General features: G+C 32.7%; 2 pseudogenes; one reads left to right on the top strand and one right to left on the bottom strand.

Moving 5' to 3' along the window:
- Nucleotides 1-1,288: 1,288 nt before the first annotated feature.
- LOC120616289 (uncharacterized) lies at nucleotides 1,289-1,407 on the bottom strand (annotated as a pseudogene).
- An 11,873-nt stretch (nucleotides 1,408-13,280) lies between these two features.
- LOC120616313 (uncharacterized) lies at nucleotides 13,281-13,399 on the top strand (annotated as a pseudogene).
- Nucleotides 13,400-13,836: the final 437 nt, after the last annotated feature.

Genomic DNA, 13,836 nt, shown 5'->3' with positions numbered 1-13,836 from the left:
TTTGAAGATATAGGAGACATATCAACTTTTATAGAAATGTTTTCATATGTCCCTCTTTCTGAAAGAAAATTATATTACTATTACTTCATGACTAAATGTATGTTCTTGAAAGAAACTACATTTAAATTTAATTCATGTACATATATGATTCTAGTCAATATACTGTATATGAGATTATCAAGTATTTCTTAAATAGAGGATGGAGAAAGTTGTCTGGATTTTGTAATCTATTGCATAGCAGTAATGGTTATACAACTTACTTTACTCTTCCCTGCTTTGTCCTTATCCTGGAAAAGTGACAAAATACTTTGTTTCAACAGTAGGGCTCTTTTCAAAGACCACAAGAAAAAGGACATCTTCAACCTCAGAATGACACTGCAACATCATTTTCTCTTTTATTTAACAAAATTCTCTTTGGCAGAGTTTTAGGACAATCATGCTTATTTTTGAAACTTTAGATTTGAAACTCTGTTGAGTGGCAGTATGAAGAGATAGTAGGAAGCTGAATAAAGAGATTTATCAATATTACTGGTTTTTTCAAAAAATCAGTTTTAGTTGCATTGATTTAACTATTTTTTCCTGTTTTCAATTTTATTGATTTCTGCTAATTTTATTTTATTTTTCTTGCTTGTTTTATGTTTAATTTTTCTTCCTTTTATAGTTTCATAAAATGAAAGCTTATGTTATTGATTTTAGATATTTTTTCATTTACAATTATGCATTTAATATAATAAATTTTCCTCTAAGCACTTCTTTAGCAATATCCTACAAATTTAGATAATTGCATTTTCGGTTTTACTTGGCTGAAATTTATTCTTTAATTTTTCTTGAGATATCTTTTTTGGTTTATATGCTATTTAGAGGTCTGGTTTATATGTTATTTAGAAGTCTGAAGTTTAATTCAAAAATATTTGATACTTTCTCTGTTAGAGATTTATAGTTTAATTTCATTATAATCTAAGAACATAGTTCATGTAATTTCTATTACTTTAAAAATATTGTATGTATGTGTGTGTATTACATCATTCTGAACATGATGTATCTTGGTGACTGTTCCATGTGAGCTTGTGAAAAATGTGTCTTCTGCTCTTTTTGCCAGGGGTATTTTATTATTTTATTTTATTTTATTTTATCTATCTATCTATCTATCTATCTATCTATCTATCTATCTATCTATCATCTATCTATCTATTTAGGCAAGGCAACCCTTGGTTGACCTCAGAGATTGCAAGGACCTTGTCAGCTTACGATCTCTTATTTATTCATTTATTTATTTATTTATTTTTTACACCTACAGCACCTAGTCTTCCTAGGTGGTCTCCCATCCAAGTACTAATCAGGCCCAACGCTGCTTAGCTTCCGAGATCAGATGGGATCAGGCTTGTTCAGGGTGGCATGGCCGTAGACACCAGGGGTATTTTATAAATGGCAAGTAAAGTAAGGTGATTGATAGTGCTATTCAGGACATCTATAGCCTTACTAATTGTCTGCCTCCTTGATATATTCATTCCTAATAGAATTGCTTTGATGTCGCCAACTATAAAGTAGATTTACCTATTTCTCTTACCAATTTTATCACTATTTTCCTTTATATGTTTTGATGCTCTGTTGTTAGCTGTATACATACTTAGGATTGTTATGTCTTCTTGAAGAATTAACCACTTTATCATTATTTTTTGTCCTTTTTTATCCCTGATAATCTTCATTGTTCTGAAGTGTGCCTTGTCTCAAATATATACCTATTCTAGCTTTATTTTTATTAGTGTTAGCATGGCACATACTTTTTCACTTCTTTATTTTTAATCTGTTTCTTTATCTTTTCAGAAGTCATTTATTGGATTCCTAATCAAGGCATTCAATCCAGGCCATATGTTCTTTTTTATTTACTTATTATTTCTATGTTTACGAATCAAGTATTTTTCTGATGAGTAGTCAGGAAGCATAAACTCCCTAGCCCTCTTGCAACCAGATGGCTCCATGCGACTTGTTCTGACACTTGAAACCTGAACAAGAGCAATGGGTGCGACTTCCAGGACAGTTCTTAAAGTGTCACATACTATTACCTATCTAGTCTCTCTGAGATCATTGGGTGGACAGACAAGAGGATATGGCACATGGCTTCAAGGTTCTAGGAACTGGTATAGCCATTTAGTCTCGATATAATAATATATCTAAATGTAGATCTTTAATTTCACAGTGACATTATATATAATAGTTTTGATACGGTCATAATTCACCATAAGGGAGCTTTATTAAGATGCCCTCTATCTAAAATCTGTGTCTAGAGCTAAGGCCAGGGTGCTGTTGTGAGCTCCTTTCTACCACACGATATTAGCCAAAGCATGCACCTTCTCTGACCATTTGTTTCGATCTGTTAAGTGTTGTAATTAGACCATACAGTCTGAAAGCCTTTTTAGAAATTATTAGGAATTATATTTTTAATGCTCTTTTCTTAATAATTTAGTTTCACTCTGCCCCTAAATCTACCATTCACGGTATGCCAAATTACTACGTCTATGGCCGTTGCTTGTTTTCTCTGTTTCCCAGATAAGTCGTATGGAGCAGCAAGTATAATACAACAAGTCTCTGTGGCAGATGGTTTTACCATTTTTATTTTTTGCAAAGAAACCTCAGAGATTGCTTCAGGGAGAAAAAGGAGAAACGCCAAATGTATTGCCTTACCACTTCTACTCAACATAGTGATTCTGACCTACAGAAGGTTTGATTTTTAAATGGCTTTGCCAATAAATGAGAAAAAAGGAAAGTTAAAAGAAAAAGGAAAGAAATAGAAAAGCACAAAGTAAACTGATGTAAAATGAGAAAAGAAAGGGAAGATAAAAGAAAAGAAAAATAAGCCTGCATTACACTTTATCTTGCTGCTTTCGTATTTTATGTTCTCGTAATTTTTAAACTCTAGAACCTCTTGGGCACACGAGAAGATGAAATAAAAGGAAGAGCAAGATACCTTCAAATTTAAATAGTTGTTGTCATCAAGTATCAACAAGTTCTTTAAGTAAGAAATTTCATTTTCTAATTTTTAAAGGATGGTTGTATGATAAAAAATACTGAACCAGAACCGACGTGCTGTAGATATCCAATAACTGTCGAGCATCTCTAAAATAGTGAAAAGAATGCTGGACCCACATCATAATATCTGGCTGAGATTCATGGCTCTCGCACTTCACTATAGCCTAATTTGAATAATTTATTTAACTTTCTTAACCCAGGTGGGTGATTTATCAAATTTGAATACCCTTTCCAAATCTATGTTACCTTGCTATTTTGAGGTCTTACCAAATGACCCTGAAAATAATGCAAGTGAATATACTTTATTCACTGTAATGCGCTATATAAATGCAAGACATTATTATAATAAAGCCATCATCTCAACTATGTACATGAACTTATTATGCCCTCATATCTTTTGGGCCATGAGCCTACCTTACTTTTCAACATAAGTTATAGCTCAAAACAAGAGTTTATTCATGGATTTTTCAGTTATTCCAAATATTCATTTTATAAAAATGAATTCTTGCTGCCTGCCTAACATTCCTCATCGAATATGTGTCTACTTAAATGGATTTCTTATTTCCATTTAGTAGTAATCGCCAAATAGACATCAGGATTAAAAATCTGACCAGTAAAATGCACAGAAAACTTTAATGACCTTCAGCGTTCCAGTGGTCTATTCACCTAAGCTGATCTTTTTTTATTATTATTAATTTATGAGATATGTTTTCTTACAAATTAGTCGTAGCTCACTAGTAATAATTATAAATAAGCTTTTTGCTGACCATTTCAAGTTATTTTAATTTTCGTTGCATTATAAATTTCTCAGGAGAATTGGGAATTAGAATATAATCAGATTTTAGAATATAATCAGATTTTAGAATATAACCAGTTGTTTGTTTGTGTGTTTTCTTCCATCGGTCTAAATAGTTAAAGCTGAATAGGATTAAAAATGATGGAAGTCTTCTTTGAGAGAGAGTTATTTTTTAAAAAGGCAAAAAGAACATCCAGTTAAATGATTTTTCTAATTTCATACTCTTATTGAATAATTAAGCTCTTAGTTTTTTGTCACGTCTGTAAAATTGGTATAATAATTTGTTATTGTGGTGATCTTTAAAAACAATATCAATAGGGGTGCATCACAGTGGAAGAGAGCATGGATATATCAGAGACTAGGACAAATAAATAGAATAACTTCTGAAATATCATTAAAAAAATATTCCTGAAGGCTTTGGTTCTAATGTCCCTGTTTCCAATATTTATTACAGAAATATGCTGGCTATTCCTCAATCTACTAAATATGGCAGCAAGAATTTTTTATATGGACTTTTCTACATTAAGATACCAAGGGACTGTTCGAAATTTTGACAACTATGTAGGACAATAAGATATAGATGACTAAAATATAATCAGCTTTCCCAATAGAAACTACAAAATATATGCTCATAAACATATTCCATGAATTAATCTTACATTATTTTCACAGGGATAGTTGTATTTTCTGAATCTTCGATGACATACCAAAACGTATATAAAACACTTAGTTCACATGGCAATTTAAGTGTCAGTATAAAGCACAAAAAATAAAAGCTTATTCAAGACCACATATTCAATTATTTAAGAAAATGAATCATAATATTCTCCAATTCAGTGAACATTAAATAGTAAGTTAACTTTAGCCAAATCTGTTAAATGCAAAGAAGCCATCAGTAGCTTCGACAGGGATGTACAAAGCTACTTGCAAAGTAAAATGCTTTCTGTGTTGCTTTTTCTAGATGCCGCGAGTACCATGTTGTTAGTATATGTGAGAACATCGTGGTAGCAGCATTTATTCCAAGCCCCTCATGCATGCCTGGCCTTTGCCATGTCTTCCCTGTGGATAAGGCACATATCCGTGCCTCACAGACCATTGGTTATGTCCATGAGAGGTGTTTGTCCATTGGAAAGTGAACAGAAGTAATAGAGCACCGCTGCTGAGAATAAGTCTTAAAAACACATACCAAGTCTTGCCAGCTCTGTTTCTCCTCAGCCATCCATCACAAGGAGCCTGTGCTATAAGGAACCATGGGTCACAGAATATGAGATAGGTGAAGAAGCCCTGAACATAATCTATGGGCCTGCGGACTGGAGAAAATCCAAGCTGACCCCACAGGGTACCTTGAAGCCACAGGTGACCCACAGACTAGTGAACAAGAAAGCAAAATCTATGTGCTAAAAGCTCTACATTTGGGGTTGTTAGTTAGGCAGCGTCATCATTGTAAGATCTTTTTTATTCAAGTATTACTTTATAAATTGAGAATATAAGAAGAGAGATGATTCTTAGTCTGGCTATAGACTCTAACGGAATTCACTGGGGAACACTGTACTAATAGAACCATAGTTAACCAGGGCAAATGATTCACAAATACGACTACATATGAAAATAACTAGGGGGCTTTGAAAAACAAAACTATGCTTAAGACTCATACGCAGAAATTTGTAACTGGTTATTCTGACGAGATTCTGACAGAGTTGCTGTCAATGATGATTTCCCAGATGCCTTTAGCAGGCAAGCAGGACTCAGAACTGTTGGCCTATGCTGTCTGCTCTGAGCATAAATTCACTTTTTGCAAGATGTTCTGAATGTACTGGAAATGGTTTTTACCAGCTAAACTCATGAGAATATATATATTGACCAAAATATGAACTTATTAAGTTTCACTTAAAAATGTGTATACCAATCCAACAGGCTTTACTTTTTGTGAGCATCATAGCCAGTCACTATAATTCTTCTCTCTCTAATACATCTGTCACCTCTCTCCTTGTCCCCACCCCAGGTAAGTGTCAGTTCTCTGATCTCTTCACTTATGTAAGTCAGCGATACTCTTCTAGTTAAACGTATTACTAGTGCAAAATTATCTTGAGTGCCTGCTTTTGATTTTCTTGTGAAAACATGTTGAAAGTCTGAGTGCAATTTATTTTAATTACTTTTCAAACTTTTTTGGGAAGAAAAGATTTTTTTATAATTGGCACTTATTTTTTATCTAACAAACTAAGTTAAAACTTTAAATATGACGTCTGTTTCTATTTTCCCTTGTACCCCAAAATGTTGTGGTTTAACTCAGCAATAACTGCTCTTTGTTTCTTAAAGTTCTCGGTGTCAGTGTGGGGTTGTTATGCTCTATGTACTGTGGCCTGGGGCTGCAGTCACCTGGAGGCTCCTCTCACCAGCTGGAACATTAAAGATGATGCCCCTACAAAACCAGTGGTTGTTATTGACTGTCAGGTGGGAGCTCAACTGGGTCTTTCTACCAGAGCTCAGTGGTCTTCTACCTCGACTCATCTCTTGCATAGGGCTTTCTCCCAGCAAGCATCTGAGTCCATGAAGGTTTACACTTAATGGCAAAGATGGAAGCTACAGATATCTTACGGACCAGCATCAGAAGTTACACAATGACACTTTCCTTGCAATCTCTTGGGAAAAATAAGTCACAGCCTAAATAGGCTTTGTCTCTCTAAGGGGAAGAGTGACGTAGAATTTGTTAAGAATATTTAATCCACTATACTTCTTATATTTCAATTTTATGAGAATGTAAGTTCCAATCACTTTGCAGCAAAATAATTTTGTTTTATTTCCTATTGTCCTAGAGAGTAACATTACATAAGAGACAATTAATATTTGTTGAATTGAATCTTTTAATATATAAAACTAATTGAATGCATTAGTATTGAAATGATTGTTTAATTTTTAGAGTTATGTTGATTCAGTCTTACATCTAAGTACCACAGTATTACAATTTATGTAATGTAATACCTAGACAATTAAATCTATACATGCAGAGTCTGAGATATTTCAGACAGCCACAAACTAAACTGAAGTTTTGTCTTTGCACTATCAATTAAAATGGGTGTGTTAAGCAAGTTAATTGAGTAAACAACCTAGAGGAACAAAGGATTATTTAATCAAGAAATGAAACAATCCATGAGACAATAAAAAGTTTTGGAGCCTTTCAGAACACTGTTAATATGCAAGTGTAAAGTAAAACTAACTGTATTTTGGCTGAAACAAGTACATATAAATTTATAAAAGGTTTTTAAAATGTGCATTTTCAAATATTCAAAATAAAACAGTGATAACTATTTTTAATATGCATAATTTTTAATACTTTTTTGCAGTTTTCATATCATCAGTAAAGAAATGGTTCCTTGGTTTTTGCAGTTATGAAAGTCAACTTCTATAATTGTGGAATGCCTAACTTTTGATGTATGTGTTAGTAAATAGCCCAGGGTTTAAATAAACATTTGCTCTTCATCATCTTAAGAAATAGGACCATTGCCTTATAAATGTATTCATAAAGCAGAGCTGAAAAAGTCAAGGGTGAGTAATTTAAAAAGGTATTTGTTCTCTCTTTATTAAATACCATATGTCATATATACACAATTCTCATAATTGCATATTTCAATTTTCATGAGAATATAAACACAGAAGAATAATGATATATAATTGATCATTATATATCATTACTACTGCTGACAATAAACTACATTGTGTAAAAAGTGTCGAACTTCTTCCAAGAAATAGATATATACAATTCCTTTATAAAAGTAAAAATAACAATTCTAATTTGCAATGTTTCATGCTTACAAATATGCAAACATCACTCCATAACCTCCAACACATTGCTTCCAAAAGTGCAAATAATAGCAATAGGTAATCTTTACAGGAAAAACACTAATATTTGTTTTATTTTTTGTTTTTACTGTGGTTTGCTGGAATTTAGATATATATGTATAGATAGATAGACGATAGATAGATAGATAGATAGATAGATAGATAGATAGATACCCACATACATACATGCATGCATATGTACCAATGTATTTATGTTTATACTTATATTTATATTTCTACACACATTTAATGAGTGAGAAAAGATTAATTATATAGATAACCAACAATGCAAAGAATTCACTCTATAGATAAGAATTTGTTCAATTAAAAATAATCCCTAATGTCTAAGTAATTACATTAATAAAATTGATGGATATTTGACCAAGAGACAATATTAGCATTAGGGAATGGAAAGAATAGAATTAGGACTCAGAAAATGTATTTTTCCTCATGTGTAAAATAGAAATATTCATTTGCATCTCTCCTATTAAATAAGAGAAATGTTAATGAGAGTTACTTAATAGTTATATTAAGAATCCAATTATCAATGTAAGATGTGTGATAATCTTTTAAATTTAAAAGTTTTATATATGTATATAACACATTCATCAGACAACTGAAAATTAAGTGGCATCTCCCAATGACTCCTAAATTAGACCGTATGAGTAGAAGAAGATGCTTCGATTTACACTAGGCTACTCACTGAAATCCTTTTTCATATTTATCAAGGCCCAAGCAAAGATTCATTAGCCACAATAAATACATGTAACATAGAGAATGGAGATAGAAGCAGCATTCTTTATTTTTAACTAAAATTCTTACTTATTAGGCTTATTTTAATATACTTTAAGAGCCATATACTTCTAATTTTCATTTTTATTCTCATATTTCTACTTACATGTTATTTTCATTTGTTTTTTTTGTTGTTGTTGTTGTTGTTGTTCCCTTAGATAAAGTTTGCTTTACTATCTAACATCATAGGAATTAGTCAAGTACCAGTCGGAGCTTTTTTGAGGTAACCCTCAAAGCAAAGTGCTCTAAAGTTCATTCCATTTATCTTTAAATTCAGGAATCATTGCAAAGTGACTGTAGTTATTTTATGTTTGAACTATTTGGGCCAAATAACATTTCAGGTGAATAATCTTGAAAATATAATTTCTTTCCTCTTTTCATAAGTGTATAAATGTTTATGTCAAAAGTCATTTGATGAAGTCATTTAATAAATTTGTAGAAATGTTAGACCGAGTGGCACTGTTTAGGTTAATGACATTTATAATCAAAAAGAATGACAAGCTCCATCAGAAAGTTCCTAATAAAGAATTAAGCTGTCCTTAAACTTCGTATTCTTTATCTCGCCAATCACATTATTCAAAAACATGGGTCGCACTACACAAAAAGTAAAACGCACACTATTTATGAGTTCATGGATTTTTATAAATACTTTCTACTTTTATTGCTATAGAATTTCTCAGAGCTAACTTGGTTATTAGTCCTCAGTGATCATTATGGAAATCTTGCATACTCCATAAACTATTTCTGCATCTTACCAAATACATGTACCAGTAGAAAATTAATCCAGTATGCCTAAAAATGGATTCATGTGAAGGAATTAATTAAAATGACAATAAATGAAGAACCTTTTTGCTCAATGTAAAACGTGTTTTTAAACAGAGCAAAACAATTCAAAACACTTTGACATATAAAGAAATATACTGAAAAAGACAAAGATGAGAAGTCAACAATAAAAACCATGTAAACTATAATGAAATACATACTTTCAGGTTGAGGACAGATATCATTAACAGATATATATGAAATATTTAATTTAGTCAAAAGTTGAAAAAAAACTGTTCAGGGTTAGAAGGGGATTATTCAGGGCACCAGAGAAATGTCTTAAATGGCTTTTGTATGCAAGAAACCAGATCTAAATTTTTAAGGGGAAAAAAATGCCATTTTAAGGGAACATTTTGGAATGCAATCCCATTATATTGAAAAAAAAAACAATGTTTGTGTTTTTGTAAGTAATATCTCGGTAATTGTCTCTATCCCATAAATATTCTCTGAGTATCTAGAGCATTTGAGGCAGTTTCATTAAGTCATGCCAGCCACCTGATAGGCATGTGGGGTACATAACAGGCACACTCCAATCCTCAGGGGTCTCATCCTTCAGCAAAATATGGACACATCTATAAGCCATTCAAGTGACAGGACAGCCCAGAGGAAGGACCCAACACAGAGTGGATGAGAGAGTTCTAGGAGGCTTCATAGAACAATGAGGAGGGTTCAAGGAGGAGAATTTAGCTAGGTGAAGACTCCCAAATCGTAGGTACCATTGGCGTGTTGAACATACCAACAGGTGCAGCTATGTTTCTGAAACTGGACTGTCGAGCGGGAAGAGTAGCGGAAAGAGAGAAGAATCCTGGGGGACAAGGTATTGGACCGTGAAGAACTTGCCATTCATGTTAAAAGGAGCTTACATGCTTCATCCAGAAGCCAGTAGGAAGCCAGTAAATGAGTTTTTTGTTGTCGTTTTTGCTACGTTTTGCTTTGGTTTTAGCAAGGAACAAGAGACAGAGGTTACTGTATCTCAGTTTTAGAAAATTTACTCTGTGGTGTGGTAAATAGATCAAAAGCGTTCATTACTAAGAACTATTGCAGTATTTTAGACCAGAGTTGATGATCGCCTGGACTAGACTAGTAACAATGAGGATGAACAGAGGTAGATTGATTTAAGAACTGCTAAATAAATGCAATTACTAGATTTATAATATTCAACTATTTATATGCTCATATATTCTTAACAAGTGTCTTCTGCATGTACTATTTATAGTCACAGAAAGTGAAACATGTGGCTACATAATTTTATATTGTAATTTTACTCTTTTTTATATACAAGGACCAATCAAAACTGGTTTATAAAATTTTTACCAGTTGAAAGAGGCTTATTTGATATTATAATTAGCCATTTCTTTACAGTACTAAAAAATGAATAATCTGAAAAATTTGAGATGTTATACATAAGTATAAATATATAATAATTATGATTGAAGCTGTTGTTTTCCGTGAATGTGCAAGTATTTGCTACCAAATAAGAAAGCCTCCTCAGCCTTACTTAAAGAAATAAGTGTAATTTTAGCTTAAGATAAAAATTAGGGCTGAAAACTGCCCAACTTATTATCACTGATCTTATATTTTAGAGTAAAATGAGTCACAGGGGAAAATGAAAAGCTTTGAAAACTTAAAACATAAACTAATATATTGCATCTCATCCTCTTCCATATAGTTCTTTCTTCGTGGATTTCACACTCTTAAGTGCTTTTATTTTAGCACCATGAAAAAGAAACTGAAAAATGCCTTTTATTTTTCTTAAAAGAGAAAGAAGAAAGAGATGAGGTTTTTTTACTCTAAAATCTGCAAGAATTATATTATCACTATACCATATTAAACTGCAGTTTTCAAATCAGATCTCTGTAAAATGTTTTATTAACATATCTAAAAGCATGTATTTTCTTTTATGTCTTCCATTCCTTTGTTCATATACTTACTTATCTAACCTTTCTACCAGTAAGACAGTGGGGGGAGAAGAGAAAACAGTTCTCTCAAGTGGCTCCCTCTCTAAGGAGAATGCGGGTCCTGTAGGTTGGGATCATTAACTAGTGAATTTTCTCTTCCTCTGTGTGATCTGCAGATTCATAAGTGTTTTCTTTTTTGGTATATTCCCCAAATACAGTGGTTTTGCTGAAATCCTGACAAATTCCTCTTACTATTTTTATAGTTGTTAATCCTATTATTATATTTCCCTTAAGATTACAGAGAGAATTCCTTTTTTTTTTTTTCACTGAATTATCACCTACTTTCATTCCATGTGTCTGCACTAGGCTGAGTGATACCGACTCACACCACAGTTATCAGTGGGCTCTAACTAATGGAAGAGTGAGCAAGGGCTTGAAGCGTTTTGCCTTGATGAATCACTCTGAGACCACAGAAGAAAGTGTCCTTTGTGATAAAGCAAAAGATATCCTGCCATAAGACTTCATCAACTTTATGAATAAGGAATCAGATGTGAGTCTATTTATGTATATGAATAGATGAGACTTCCTCTTCTATGGCTAAGAAATGAAAAAGAGTGATTTTTTTTTTTTAACAGCTTCCCTGAGCATTTATAGGCACTGGTTTCTTTACCATAAAGATAGGAAAGATTAATAATTTTAAAAATAGCAGGAAAGTTCATCATAAAATTATGATGAGGAAGCTAGCTTAACAAACTTAATTGAATGATAAGGTCCTAATGAGAATGTATCTTATTTAAAAAAAAAAATTATTGTGGCTATTTTTATTTCTGTTTGAAATGTTATACTTATGTGAATTTCTCTCTAAACTGACCATTCTTCTCCAAAATTAGATATTCTAGGATAGAAATTCTTCAAATTCTATTAAATCCCTTTAAAATCTCTGAATATAAGTGACATGTACATATTTTAATATCTCTAAAAATATTCCTCTTTTTTTATCTATACACAAACTGAATGCATAGGAAGATAATTTGGGGAAGTTTGACTGTCCTGTGTTCAGTTTGTATTTAAAAAAAATAAATAAAAATTTTTCTAAAGAATATAACTCTTTAGCTAAGAAAGCAAGGTACTAATTTCTGTTTCCTTGAATTGGCAAGTTTAACACGTAATTCCATCTCCTGGACTTAAATTGTGTTAACACATCAAAATACAAAATAAATAATGTGTGGCCCCCGGATTATCCAACAGTATGTATCCGATAGACTAACAGGGCGAGAAAAGCTCAGGTTTTAGCATAAAGAGGCATGCATTTAAATTCTGGTTCCACTGCTCACTGGTTCTGGGACCAGGTGTAAGTCCCTCAAGCTTTCTGTGCATAAGGTTATTCTCTCAATTTTAAAAATGATGGTAATAATATGTGGTACAGATTTTAGAGTTAAATTGATGCTTTTAAGTGAAGTTTCTGTCTTGGTTTCTGGCACCAAAATATGTTAGTTCATCTCTTTCTTGATCGGGAAGAATACTACAAATTATTTATCTATGAATCCTTTGGAATAAGAACTTTTCTCAGTCTTTTAAATTATCAGGCAATTAAATTATACATAAATGGTTAATCATAATTTTATCTATTTGAATTGACTATTTACAGTTTTTCTGAAAAGATATATAAGCTATAGTATATTATTTTCTTCAAAAATTTTCTTTTTAGCCATAAGATACACTTCAATTATTTTAAAAATTATTAAAATCCCAGGCATAAGACCAAGAGATTATGTTAAGACTCAATACGTAATAAAAATGAGTAAGTATTGTAAGTGTAGTCTAACGAAGTTCTTATAATTAAATTATTTTTGGACGAATCAAATTTTATTTCCTAAAAGAGGAAGACAACTACTTATCCTGGCATTCAGGAATATTGACCACTTGTCCAATCTACTTTTCTTATTATTACTAAATGTTCCGACCCTAATACCTGTTCTCTCCTCAGATGTGACTACAACTGACACATCTTGTCATTTTTACCTGGCTTTGCCTGTACACATTTGACCTTTATTTCCTTGCTCCCTCTGAGACGTGTCCCCAACATCTTTCAAGATTGTGACAATTCTGTCTATGGCCATGCCACCCTGAACGTGCCCGATCTCATCTGACCTAAGAAGCTAAGCAGGGTCAGGCCTGGTTAGTACTTGGATGGGAGACCATCTAGGAAGACCAAGTGCTGTAGGCGGAAAAAAAAAAAAGAAAAAAAAAACAAACCAGAAAGATTGTGACCATTCTAAAATAGGTCCCTCATTTTCTGGCTTTCATCCCGAGTGAGGCTTAAGCCCCTTCTTGTAGTATATTAGTCAGCCTTACTATTGCTTCAACCAATTGAGTTTGGCAGAAATGATTCTATGTGATTTCCAAGGCAGGTCATGAAAGTCACTGCAGCGTACTTTTGGTTCTCTCGAAACTTTTGCTTGTAGCAAATTATATCTATTGAGATGCTCCCTCCTAGACCCATGAGCCTACACGTGAGAAGTTCAGTACAGATGGAAAAGTCACAAATGTGTAGGTGCTCCTTTCGACAATCCAGGGTGAGCAGACATTTTAAGCCATCACGTTCCATCCCCAAGACATAGGAGTGAAGACATCTCCAGGTGACTGTAGTCCAAACTGCCTCTG

This window comes from Pteropus medius, unplaced genomic scaffold, assembly GCF_902729225.1.
Source record: "Pteropus medius unplaced genomic scaffold, Ma_sr-lr_union100, whole genome shotgun sequence".
Classification (NCBI taxonomy): Eukaryota; Metazoa; Chordata; class Mammalia; order Chiroptera; family Pteropodidae; genus Pteropus; species Pteropus medius.
The sequence above is the reverse complement of the archived record's forward strand: the minus strand, read 5'-3'. Positions and strand labels throughout refer to the sequence as shown.